We start from the raw sequence: 14,076 nt of genomic DNA, 5'->3' as shown, positions 1-14,076 counted from the left end.
GTGTTAATTGGAACATGGAGCTTAACCTAAGATAACAGTGCTACCACAAGGGTGGAATGGGACACTCTTGGCTAACTAATTAGGAAAGCTAATGGAGGACTATCTTACCAAAAGGGGCAACCACAGTGTCAGGAGCTGCCAGTATATGGAGATTTTTGGATCAATCATGTTGTGATGGCTTTTTAGATGAGGGATTTCTATGTCGCCCCCTTCTCCAAGAAACTGTAGCGAGTTTTCTGAAACTAGTGGAACATTGTAAAGGCCTCGTAGTGGGACCCTACCTCATCTCCTCGGTAGAGATGAATGAGAAGTTGTGATCCCTTGGCAAATGGGTAACACGACTTCTAGATAAAGGGTACAACCTCTGCATAGTGTAAAACTATTATATCAACCCTGCTCACGGTCAAGAGCGACTCAAGACTCTCGCATGATTAATTTATGGAATTAAATTTAATCTATCATTTTATTGCATTGTGGGATTTATTATTAATTGTGATCTCTTATTTAATTGGGATGATATCTACTTATACTTAATAAATGCTAATAAAATTTCGAACAACTTTAAATATGATGCTCAGCCTTAACCATTTTTCTTGGTAAGCGTTACACATGAGCCTTCACCATAAGTGAGCTCATGCACATTATTCCCCACAACTTGTTGAGCGATGAATGTATGTGAGCCACTCTTGCTAAACGAACACCAGGTCAAGAACAGGTACCGCAAGATGAGGAGCATGAAGGACGTTACGATGAGTTCGAAGATGTATATGTCATCGTCTCCCAGTTAACTATGGTTGCGGAGTATCGTTGTCGTCATATGATGTAATTATTTAGCTATTTTGTATAGAACTCCTATTATGTAATAAAAATATGACATTGATTTCTGTATCATGAGTAATCATATGTGTGAGACTTAATTCTAGCACACATTTGAGACGCGTCGGGGTTTGCCCTTAAATCTAGGTGTGATAGTGTTTTGAAAACCATTCCCTTGCCTCAAACTATGAAGATGTGGATGTTTGCTACATGCCAAAAGGGCGAACAGAAGGACGTGGAAAGAGCATTTGAGGTCCTCAAGGCTCGCTTCCATATCCTCCTAGCCCATATTTTTCTTTTTCTTATAAAATACTTAGTGTGGTCATTTTTGCATGTATCATTCTGGAGAATGATTATTAAGAATGAACATGGAGAATCATACGATATGGATGACTATGATATAGTCAAATTCTTTGTTGCATCACCAACCATCACCCTAAGCAACAACGACAGTCAATCGTGAGACATTAATCCATACTAGATTGATGCATGATCAGCTTTAAAATAATTTAATAGAGCATATCTAGAGTCTGCACAAAGAAATTTTATTTTATTTTTATGAACTATATAGTTTTAATTTTTTTTTCAAGTAATGTAATTTTTAATTGGTTTTATGAATAATGTATTTTTTTCAAATAATATAATTTTTATTTGTTTTTATGTATTATGTGATTTTTGTTTTCTTAAATATTTATTTTTGATGAATGTTTTGTAATAGAATATTATGTTTTATTTCAGACATAAGTATGCAAAAGAAAAGGTTGATATAACGTTAAAGTGACTGTGAATGTAATAGTACGGTACATAAGAATTACGATGAGTAATCGATAATGGATCTGTCCTACGGTAACAGGCACCAGATCCAGCCTCATCGTCTTGGCGCGCCTAGTACAGTACAAACATATAACAAGAACCCATACGGGCGTGTGCGTGCTGCCACACGCGTACGGACAGCAGCTGGCAGGACGGGCAATGATGAGGGGCGGAAGAACGGAGCTCCCTCGCTGCCATCCGTCCCACCCCCGAGAGCCCAGCGACCCATCTTGCTGGCGGCGACAGCGACCGCCAGAAAACCCGATCCGTCCAGTCGCGCGGGTCACGGCGGGGGAATCACAAATACGAATCGTCCTGGCCCCGGCGCCCCGCGTCGCGCTCAGCACCAGGTCGGGAGAGCGACGGCGCCGACGCCCGCCCGCGCCAGCTCACACTGCGCGTGCCACATCAGCCTTCCCCTCTTCACCCCTTCTGACGAGAGAGCGCCGGAGGAAGGACAAGCGCGCGCCGCCAGCCAGCCAACCCAGGACCAGCCAGCGCTCGCAAGAGAAGAGAAAACATGCATATGTGCGCTCCACCGGTGGTCGTCGGTCGTCCGGACGACGAGGCCGGCAGCACAGCGCCACAGGCACGGGCACGGGCCGTGCGTCCATCCGGACGTCCGGATGCTTGATTGGCTGTGAGGGAGCGTACCTTCGCATCCAACAGTGACAGTGGATCCCATCCACGTGAGATCTTCATGGGCGCGAAGGGGGAGCCGCTTAATGGCGCGAGGTACAACAAGTCTCCATGATTGGCTGGTTATCAGTGCCCTGTCAAGTCCCACATCACCATTACTTCGCCGAGAGCAACGGGGGGGGGGGGGGGGGGGGGGGGGGGGGGGGGGGGGGGGGGGGGGGGAGACCACCACATGGCAGGATGGACCGAACTGTAATGTAAGCACCAGCAGCAGATGTACTGTACTACCTGTAGCTGACGGTACAGTGTAAAACATGAGATTCTTCATTGACAACTACTACCAACAGGTTGTAGGAAAAAGAAAAGAAATGAGAGACCCATCGCAAATTTAAACAGCAAACCGCGTACCTGATGATGCAGTGATGCGCATGTAACACAGGAGACCCATCTTGCCCGCTGCTCAAGAGTTACCTGTTCAAGACGAGCAGATTCCGCAGCAGTCGACGTTAAGCGCGATCTTTGCCAGAACTGAAGCCGGAATGCACAACGCAGCAGCGAATGACACTGTGCGTCCTGGATGTACAGTTATGCGCGGTGCGGTTGGGCCTTTCCAATCATATATTGAATGGCTAATCATCCTGCCATTAACATGCCTGCCGCCACCTTTTAAATCGAGGGAACAGCCTACAAAGGAGATCTAGCAGACCCTACACTACACAAAGCATGCTAAGTCCGGGGAGCAATTATGACATACCACCAAACAATGATCCCCGACGAAAGGCTAGCAGATCGCCTCAAGCCGTTCCAGTCAGGAGCTTGCTTAAATCTGAGATGACACTCTTCTGCACGCCTGTGATCGCGAGGACCGAACCAACAACATGGGAGCCGGCCGGGCGCGCAGTACTCGCAACCATGAACCATCACGAGATCTCAATCCGCGAGTCATGATATTCTGGAAAGGGTCACAGGAGCAAACCTGCTGTCACCTCTGAAAGCGAACGAGCCTGCTCATCCAATAAGGAAAGGGCTGATGGAACCAGATGGCGTGGCGAGGCTGTTCATGGCCAGAACCAGAGCAAGATACCGACTGGAATAAATTCCCTCCAAACATAACATGGTGATCTGACTTGTTGTTTCCACTAACATGGTGATCTGACTTGTTGTTTCCACTTCCGTCATCTGTCTGCCCATTGAATCTCCCTGAAATTATAGCCAGACATGTCCGAGAGAACATTGTTATGGGAATCAAAAGAACTTATCAATGGGATGGTAAGATAAAAAAAAAATGTCAACCCGTGATGCCATAGCATTGCAGGACACATAGTATGTGAAGGCTAGCAGCTCTAGCGTCAATAAAAAAAAGTAGGTGTTGCATTGTTTTCCTTCCTGGAGCAAACGGAATAAGGAAAGCTGGCAAAACAGAACCATGTTCTTCAAATGATTACTAATTGATGTCCTCTGAAAATGACACAGCTAAAGATTGTTGCAAAATGCTAAAATATAAAAGTTTTTACCTCTATACAACAACAACAACAATAGTCTTTTGGTCTCAAACAAATTAGGATAGGCCAGAGTTAAAACCTAACAAAAACCAAATCAAGGATCAGACACGTAGAAGCTGTTTTCCATACATTTCTATTAGAAACTAAATATTTGTGTATATTCAATTTTTACTGTTTTTATATCAATTTCGGAATTTTACTATAGTACCTTGGGATCTCACTAAGCATTGGTGCCTCTAGACATGCCTCTATATTATATGTCCAAATCATCTAAACTGGTGTTGGACAAAATTTTCTTCAATCGATGCTACTTTTATCCTATCACGTATGTCATTCTTCCATACTTGACCCCTTCTTGTACGGCCAAAAATCCAATACAGTATATGCATTTCCACAACATTTTGCACCATACAAAATAGCAAGTCTAATGATCATCCTATAAACATGTTTTTTTAGATATTATGGTACCCTCCAGTCACATAGAACACCAGATGTTTGACGCTACACATCCACCCTGCTTTGATTCTATTGCTAACATCATTATCAATATTCTCTTCTCTTTATCGCATTGATCCTAAACCTCGATAGATAACCTTTCTTGACACTACTTAACCTTCCAAACTAACATATTTGTCCTCATGTGTAGTAGTAACCAAGTCATACCTTATATATCCGGATTTAGTTCTACTAAGCCTTAAACCTTTGAACTATAGTCTCCTGTTATAACTCTAGTTTCATATTTAACCATTCCCAACTTTCGTCAACTAGCACTAAATCATCCGTAAAAAGCATATGTCAAGGGATATCCCCTTTATGTTTCTAGAGACCTCATCTGTCACACCTAGTTTTAAGCATAAAACTGAATGTCCACTATGCATGTAATCAAATCGAGAAAAACATGTATAGCGACATTATATAGTGGATTATATCAAAACACGGTGCTTTATTAATAACGAACAAAGTATTTATTACAACGCTGATACGGTGTATTAATCCACCAGCAAACCCTCCACAGTTGACTGGTTGATCGCAGACCTAAAACTCATCATAGTCATAGAACTCTTGGATCCAGAACACATGTTCCCCTCCATCTGAATAATATATATATATATATAGGATGAGGTGGAATTGCAAGAGTGGGTACTTATCAGCGGGCTATCCAGACGTGCTTAGCTGACCACTAAGGCAAACATGTGGAGGCCTATGTCGACGACGTTGTGATCAAGACGACGGACTCGGAGAACTTCATCGACGATCTACAGCAAGTCTTCAACAGCTTGAAGCGCTACCGCTGGTAGCTTAACTCGGACAAATATGTGTTCAGAGTACTAGCGGGGAAGCTGCTAGGTCTTATCGTCAGTCACTGGGGGATTGAGGCGAACCCTGAGAAGATCGACGCTATCCTATGGATGGAGCCTCCAACATCACAGAAGAAGGTCCAAAAGTTGATAGGCTACATGGCAGCCCTGAGTCGTTTCATCTCACGACTCCGCGAAAGGGGCATGCCATTATATAAGCTACTCAAGAAGGTGGACAGATTTCAGTGGACTCTAGAGGCACAGTAAGCATTTGAAGCACTCAAGAACTTTCTGACGACTCCCCCAGTCCTCAAGCCATCCAACCAAGCAACTGCAGATCAGTCGTCCAAGGATTTGTTGTTGTACATTTCGTGCACAACTCAAGTGGTGAGCATGGCCCTAGTGGTCGAGTGAAAAGAAAAGGGACATGTGCAGGCGACTTAGTACCTGGTCTACTTCATCAGCGAAGTCTTGGGGCCGTCCATGATCAGTTATCCTCAAGTTCAGAAGTTGCTCTACGCAGTCCTCCTCACTTCACGCAAGTTGCGTGATTGCGTCACTACTTTGGCGACCACAAAGTCAAAGCGGTCACCGATTTCATGATCGGAGACATACTAATAACCGGGAGAAAGTAGGGAAGACAGCCAAATGGGCGTACGAGCTGGTGGCTCATGACATCGAGTTCCGGCCCCTCACAGCTATCAAAACATAGGCTTTAGTTGATTTCATCTCAGAGTGGGCAGAAAATCAGGTCCCTAAGAGCCCTGAGCCTATGGAAGTCTGGAAGATGTACTCTGATGGGTCATTGAAGCTGCAAGGGGCTAGAGCCAGGATCCTCTTCATCGCCCCTAAAGGAGAACAACTCAAGTACGGGCTACAAGTTCTTTTCCCTGTGTCGAATAACGCAGTCGAGTATGAGACCATGATACATGGGTTGCACATCGTTGTATCCCTTGGGATCAAGCGGCTGATGGTATACGGGGATTCTCTAGTTGTGATAAGTCAGGTCAACAAAGATTGGGAATGTTCAACAGAGGTCATGACCAAGTATTGTGTCGCAGTTCGCCAGATTGAAGATATGTTTGAAGGCCCGGAGTTCCACCACATGAAGAGGGACCGCAATGTGGCAGCGGATACACTGTCAAAGCTTGGTTCCATTAGAGCCCCAACTCCTCAAATGTTTTTGTGCAAGAAATACATCATCCCAATATTCCACAAGACTCGGGAGAAGAGTGCAAAGCGACTAAGGACAACATAAACCTTATAGAATAAGACTCGATTGACTAGAGGATACCCATCATCAAGTATATCAAAAATGAAGAAGAATCGGATGACAAAGCAGTTGTCGAGCTCCACGCCCGGCAGTCTGCCAACTACACACTTATTGGCAATGTCCTGTACAGACGTGGAGCCACATGTGTTTTTACGAGATGCATCGACACGTCTATGGGTGAACACTTGTTGGAAGAGATGAAGCTGAACGGTGTGGGGTTCATGCGGCCTCAAGAACGTCGGTCGGGAAGGCTTTCAGAGCACGGTTCTTCTGGGCGACAGCCAAGAAGGACACAGCAGACTTAGTTCAGAAGTGTGAAGTTTGTCAGTTCCTAGCCAAGTAGCAGCATTTGTGTGAAGCTTGTCAGTTCCTAGCCAAGTAGCAGCATTTGTCGGCGCAACAATTGCAGACTATTCCGATTTCCTGGCCCTTCTCATGCTGAGGGCTGGATATGATCGGGCCATTTAAAAAGCTCAAGGAGGATACATAAATGTACTTGTGGCCATTAACAAGTTCATGAAGTGGATCGAGTACAAACCAATTGCATCGCTGACGGCAACCAAGACAGTATAGTTCATCCAGGAGATTATATTTAGGTTTGGGATACCAAATAGCATCATTACTGACCTGGGGTCCAACTTCACAGAGGCAGAGTTCTTTGATTTCTGCGAGCAAAATTGCATTCTCCTCAAGTATGCTTCAGTAGCCCATCCAAGGACCAATGGTCAAGTGGAACGAGCAAATGAAATTATCCTGTAGGCATTGAGAAAGAAAGTCTTCGACAAGAATGAGAAACTTGTTGGGAAGTGGATCAGAAAGCTACCATATGTTGTCTGGAGTCTTAGGACTCAACCAAGCCGAGCACTCTAGGATAACACCCATTCTTCATGGTATATGGCTCACAAGCAGTGCTACCTGCGGACTTAGCATTTGGGGCACCAAGACTAATGTTCAAAGATATAGCAGAAGAAGCAACTCGGCTTGAAGAAATCAATACGCTAGAAGAAAAGCGGTTGAACACAGTGATTCAGTCAGTTCGATATCAGCAAACTCTGCGGCGCTACCACAACAGAGCAGTTTGTTTCATAGCGTTTTTAATCGGAGGCCTGGTACTTCGTAGGGTAGCATTAGGAGAGGGGCGGCACAAGTTGTCTCCCCCTTGAGAAGGGCCATACATTGTCACAGAACTCACTCATCCGGGATCTTACAAATTGTCTCAGATGGATGGAACACCAATCGGGGACTCGTGGAACATCGAGCACCTCGATAAGTTCTACCCATAGAGCTAGAAGAGTCATGATCTCAAAATGATGACCCTGAACTTGTACTTTAAAGCATCAAACTCAATAAAGAAATGTTCTCTACATGTCTTTTTACATGCTTTATTTTTTCTCTTTCTTGTTTTCGCCTGCGAATACTGTCACGGAGCAATCGGTATGAGTTACGGCCGACTCATACCGGTGTTACATGCTCAAGCATACAGAAAAGGGTGTTTTCTAAACCTTACCAACAGAGCAATCGATACGAGTCATCGTCCGACTCATGTTGATGTTACATGCTCACGCATACAGAAAATGGTGTTTTCTAAACCGACCAACAGAGCAATCGGTACGAGTCATCATCCAACTCATACTAGTGTCACATGCTCACGCATACAGGAAGGGGGTGACCTCCAAACCCTACGAACGGAGCAACCAGCTTAAGTCGAAGACCGACTTAAACTGGCATTACATGCTCATGCATATAAGTCAAGGGTGACTTCTAAGCCCTATCAGTGGAGCAACCGACCTAGATCAGAAGTTGGTTTACGCAGGTAACACATGCTCGTACAAAAGGACAACAGATGTAATCACAACTGACTTAGGTTGACGTATAACGCTGATGTTAATAAGAGAAATCAGATGTTTTCATTACAGCAAGCAGTGAACACATAACAGTCTGAGACAAAGGCCAGAACGGCTCGTATCGTGCCATAGTCAAGACGTTTTCAACCTAATATGGGCCAAGACTAAGCGGTACCGTCCTTAACAATAGAGGAAGACCATGTTTTATCCTGTGTCAGCCTAGGAGTCTCTGTCACAGTTTCCCCAGAAGTGACAGTGCTGGATCTCGTTGCTAACAACTGAGTTGCACGCTTCAGTTTGTCCATGGCTTTATCATAGGAAACTTGCAGCACTTCTCTGTCATTCTTTAGGACCTCATAGTTATGAGTCAAGACCTCCAATTCCTTGGATTGAGTCTTTGATGAGGCACGCAGATCCTTGAGAGCCAACCATTTGTAGACTGGGATTTGACCAGCTCATCTCTCTTTTTCTCAAGCTCTTTCATTGTCAGATCGTGGTTGTTCTAAAGGGTGGTGAGAGAGCCGACAACATCCTTATACAGCTCATCCAGGCTGTCGCAAGAAGCCATCAGGGTGTGGATATGCTTCTTCTGCTGATCCACCTCGTCCGACAGGTTTTGAATCTTTACTCCCAGTCTTTGTGCTTCATCCTGCACATCGAAATACTCTGTGTACCGTTTCGACAGCATAGAGTATGCAAGATGGAGTTCATGGCGGATTACCTCATGATTTTTCTTCTCCTTATCGAACTTCCACCATAATGATATGTTTGCCTCTCGGGCGCCGTAAAGTCGTTGTAACCTGGCGGAGCTTAGACTGGCATTGGGTCAACTTCTAATCAAGATCAGAGTATCTCTTTGCAGCAGCCGCAAGGCATCATATGCAACAACATGGTGAACGAGTGATAAAAGTCAAGTGAACCAACAACAGATATCTTACCGGCATATCAAGAACAGCCTCTATCTTAGAACTCTATCTTAGAACAGCCTCTATCTTAGAACTCCCAGCTGGTTGTCTGATCACTATGTGGGTCACTTTCTCTTCATCAGCCAAACTCCGGTTGGCAGCAACGACTGCCTCTACCTCTTCCTCAGTCAATCATGCCCTTCTCCCGAGGGTACTGCTTTCTCCACGCCGAGGTGGGTCAGACACAAACTTGAAAACGTGGCTCTACACCAAAGGAACAACATCATCAGCATAAACAGAGGAATGAATCAGCGACTAATAATTCAGGGCTAAGGAGAGTGAACTTACAGCAGGAGGAAGATTCCAAGCAAAATAAGCTTGAGGGGCACCCTCATTGAATATATCACCTCTCAACATCATCCCAACTCGATGCAGAACATCTTCTTCAGTGAGTGCTTTGTCGGTTAAATGGGAAGGGTTCTTGACTCCAGTATACAAGTATGCAGGATAAACTTGATCCTTCAAGGGTTGAATGTTGCAGCACACAAAGTCGATTACCACAACTTGAGCCGTTAGACCTCTATCCTTCAGATTGGCAATCTCAGTCATCAAAGCAGTGATCTCAGTGGACTCTAAGTCGGTTGGTCCCTCTATCCAACTAGCTAATCTCACATCAGGTTGTCTCCCTGAACGGGCAGGGAGGGAATTGTTGTGATTTTCCAAAGTGAGACACTCATAGCGCCACCCTTTATTGTTCTCCTTTAGAGGAACATCCAGATAATCAACTTTCCTGCCCCGACGAAGTTCCAAACTCACTCCTCCAACTACCTAATGCCTTTTGCCCTTCATGCCAGCTTGTAGTGGTATAGGTATTTCCACAGACCAAAATGGAGAGCAATTCTGAGGAAAGCTTCACAGAGGTGAACAAAATGGTAATTTTGAGCACAGAATTAGGATTCAGATGGGTCAGATCAATGGAATAGAAATCAAGCAGGCCCCAGAAGAAAGAGCAGACACGTAAACCTAGCCCGTGGACAAAAAAGGATGTAAAGGCAACAGATTCATTAGTATCTTTAGTGGGCACCGAAATCCTTTCCCAAGTTCTCCACTGACTCAACTCTTTAGGGGGAAGCACATGCATATTGACAAGGCGCAACAGATCGAATTCGGTGACAGAAGACTCGAAAAAGGCGCAAAACGGAAGCTTATTGTTGGGATCAAAGGGGGATTGTAATTTACCAGGATTCCATGTTGTGGTCTTCGTCTTCTTCTTCTTCGGAGCCATCAGGAGTTGTCGCAATCGGAAAGCGGCATTGAGAGATTAGGAATTGGAGGTTGGGGCAATGGCAAAGCAAGACTAGGGTTTCGGGCAGAAACAGACAACCAAGACAGATATTCTCCCCTAAAATCAGGGTGACGTCAACACTTGTGAAACTATCACTCGGTCGGGCGCAGTATGTTTTCAGTCGGAGAAGGTTAGTCGGATGTGTTCTGCTATAGGTTGTTGTCATTCATATGTTATCATACTGCTTGTTTAGCCAATATTATGCATATTGTATCAACTCTTAGATCTAAATTGTTGTTTAATGTTAAAATGAGGAGGAGTGGTAAGATGCTCCCGCCCCCTGCCCTCCTCCACCCCCTCCCCCCGGCGCCCAAACCACCCAAAGCCCCACGCCGACGCCTACTCCAGGCCCGGCGGACACAGCCATCCCCTCCCCGGCGTCGGGATCCTTCTCTTCCTCTCCAACTCCGTGGCCTGCTGGCCATTCCAAGGCCCAACGATGGCGCGATGATGGTGGTGACCAACCTGGGGAGCTGCCTTCATATAAGGATGTGCTTGTCTCCTCCTCCACTTTGTTGGTCTCTCACCCCGTTGCCGATGATGGTTGGGTGAAGGTCGTTGATCGGCGTGCTCGCTGGCGTCGTCCTCGCCCTTTGAAGCCTCCATCCAGACCCATCCCGGTCGACCTGCGTGGGAAGTGCTTCAACTACTTCTCCTCCTCCCATCGCGCGGCGGTGTGTCGTCATCCGGTGAGGTGCTTCTCCTGCGGGCTGTCTGGGCACCGTGCTCACGTGTGCCCGCGCCGGCGGACGGCACCTCCCAGACCTCTGCGTTCCAAGGTGTGGCGGCCTGTCTCACACGTCTTGCCTTCTATGGGTGCCTCGGGATGCATTGCTGATGGCCACGAGGGTGGCAACATCGCATGCTCTGGTGGTGGCACTGGCGCGGGCTCTGGCGGCGGCGGACACAGGCGTACTCGTCGGGGGCATAGACGGCGAAGACCCAATGGTGCAGCTGGTGCTGTGGACACCAGCGTCCCTCCCGGTGTGCTACCCCAACCCCCACCGGAGGCTGTTAGCGCCATTTCTTTGCCCCCTCCCCCGCCTCGGCGCTTCTTCAAACGTTCTAGGAGGATTGCCCAGGCTGAGGATGACCTCCTGAGCGCTATTGTCATCTCCGTTGTGGGCATGGGGCGTTCTAGTTGTGCCGCGAAAGTCTCCAATGCGCTCGCTTCGAGATTTGATCTTGAGGATAATGCGCTCGACCTTCGCCGGGTTGCACCGAACACCTTCATCGCCTTGCTTCCCAACGTGGAGATGGCTGATCGGATGCTCAGTGGAGGTCAGTCATTCTACGTTCCTCCTCTTCGGATGCACATCAAGAGGTGGTCCCGTCAGTTCATGGCTAATGGGGGAGGGACGCTGCCTCATCGGATTGATATTGAGCTCCGCGGACTTCCGTTTCATCTGTGGGGTTTGCACACAGCCGAGCAACTTCTCGACGGACATTGCCTTGTTCATGAGCTGCACCTTGATTCTGTTGGCGGTTCTGATCTGTCTACGTTCAAACTGAGTGTTTGGTGTGATAATCCTGAAGATCTGCCTTCATTATTGGATCTTCACGTGGAGGAGCCTTTGGTCCAGATTGACGACGACCCGTCCCCCCGCGCACGGTGGTTTACCCAATTTCAATCCTTGTTTCCCGCCCCGGGAGCTCACCGAAGGTGCTTCCTCCTCTCCATTTTTCACCGACGCCACCAGAACCAGAGCGTCAGAATGAAGAAAGTGACCAGATTTCCAGAGGTCTGCAAAAGCGTCGTTTCAATTCCCAGTCTTCATCGGACCGTGCACCTGTTCACACTCGCCTGGGGTCGCGCGTCCATCACTGCTCGGCGGCTGACAGCGCGGCGGCTGGGAGCGTTATCCCAGCTGATGCGGTTACTGCTCTGGTGGCGCCTGCAATCCAGTCGGTCTCTTCCTTAATGGCAGTTGATGCCTCGTTTCCGACGCAGATTGACTCAGCTGAAGATGCCTCGTCTCCGACGCTGGTTGCTCCAGTTGATGCGCCAGCTCTCCCTGTTGCTTCGGTTGTAGAGCTGGCGGCGCCTGGACCTGCCTCGTTTCCTGCGATGGAGGGGCCAGCTAATGTGTCAAAGCTACTGGATGCTTCGGGTGTTGTGCCGGCGGCGTCTGGCCCTGTTCTCGTTGCTGTTAATGCTGCAGATTATCCCCATGAAGACTGTTCGGAGTCCCAGGGATCTGCTTCTGTGCCTATTCAATCTTGCCTAGGGAAGTGCGGCCATTTATGCTCGGCGGCTGACAGACCAGTTATTGTCCCAATTGCTGTTGGGGTTAATGCGTTGGTGGCACCTGCTAAATCCTCGGTTTCTTCCTTAATGGCGGTGGATGACTCGTTTCCGAGGTTGGTGGGACCAGTTGATGCGCCAGCTCTCCCTGATGCTTCGGTTGTAGAGCTGGTGGCGCATGGGACTACCTCGTTTCCTGCAGAGGGGTTGTCAGCTGCTGTGCCAACACTCCCTGTGGCCTCGGGGGCAGGGTCGGATGTGCCTGGCCCGGATCTCCTATGTGATGTTGGTCTGGATTCTGCGGATTATTCACGTTTGGAATGTTCGGCCATGATGAATTGCTCCCACACGGAGTCTGCTGCGCCATTGGTTCGGCCTGTTATCTTTCCTGGTCCCTCTTGCCCTCGATACTGCAAGCCCATTCTGGTTTATTCTAGGAGGGACCAGAGACCGCAACATGATCTTGATTCATTGGTTGTTGTTCAGTCTGCCCCTACCAGTGGTAATGACAATGCCTGTGATGTTGTTACTTCCATGTCTTCGGAACTGCATTCCCCTGGCAGGCTTAGATCTTCTTTCAGTAACAAGGTCGTGAAAGCAGCTGCCCACATTTTACCTGCTCCTCTGGAAGTCAGACCTGGGAACCCAATTTCTCCAGTTGTGCCTCCACGCCGTAGTAGGCGCATTGCTGGGATTGGAGCCGCTCTAGGATTACGTTCTATGGCTCGGAGCCGCTCTAGGATTACCTGGTTGGCTGAGGGGGATGCTAACACTGCCTTCTTCCACCTCCACGCTAAATACCGCAAAGGCAAGAATTTTATTGGTAATCTGTTATCCGACGATGGTTTAATAAAGTCAAGGCATGAGGACAAGGAGGAAACTATAAGTGATTTTTTCCACAATTTGCTGGGTTGTTCGTCTGATCGAGCTCATACTATTGATTTGGATCATCTCCAAATTCCTTCTCATGATCTCTCTTCGCTGGACAGCCCTTTCACGGAAGATGAAGTTTGGAAAACAGTCCTTTCTCTACCTTCAAACAAGGCTCCTGGCCCGAATGGTTTTACTGGGAAATTTTATAAGTCGTGCTGGCATATTATTAAAGGAGATATTATGGCAGCTGCTATGGCTGTTTGGAACAGAAATCGGGGAAATCTGGAACTTCTCAATTCAGCATACATCATTCTTCTACCCAAAAAAGATGATGTATGTCATGTCAAAGATTTTCGGCCTATAAGCTTGGTCCACTCCTTTGCTAAGCTTATTACAAAGCTTTTGGCAAATAGGCTGGCCCAACACCTGGATAATATGGTTTCGCAGAATCAAAGTGCTTTTATTAAAGGCAGATCCATTCTGGATAATTTCATGCTTGTGCAACAGACAGCAAAGTTGTTTC

General features: G+C 47.1%; 1 protein-coding gene across 10 annotated transcripts in view; it reads right to left on the bottom strand.

Moving 5' to 3' along the window:
* Nucleotides 1–1,561: 1,561 nt before the first annotated feature.
* LOC103632264 (putative pentatricopeptide repeat-containing protein At3g23330) overlaps nt 1,562–14,076 on the bottom strand; it is a 41,773-nt gene continuing 29,258 nt past the window's right edge. For 3 of the 10 annotated variants that reach the window (XM_020541099.3, XM_008654076.4, XM_020541102.3), the window contains 2 exons: nt 2,495–3,468; nt 1,562–2,402 (listed from right to left, as the gene is read on the bottom strand). The gene's annotated coding sequence lies outside the window, so the exon portion shown is untranslated. Of the gene's footprint in view, nt 2,403–2,494; nt 3,469–3,782; nt 3,850–14,076 lie in introns of all 10 variants that reach the window. The other 7 variants (XM_008654078.4, XM_035960878.1, XM_008654077.4 and 4 more) reach the window with 5 other exon arrangements.

This window comes from Zea mays, chromosome 7, assembly GCF_902167145.1.
Source record: "Zea mays cultivar B73 chromosome 7, Zm-B73-REFERENCE-NAM-5.0, whole genome shotgun sequence".
NCBI lineage: Eukaryota > Viridiplantae > Streptophyta > Magnoliopsida > Poales > Poaceae > Zea > Zea mays.
The sequence above is the reverse complement of the archived record's forward strand: the minus strand, read 5'-3'. Positions and strand labels throughout refer to the sequence as shown.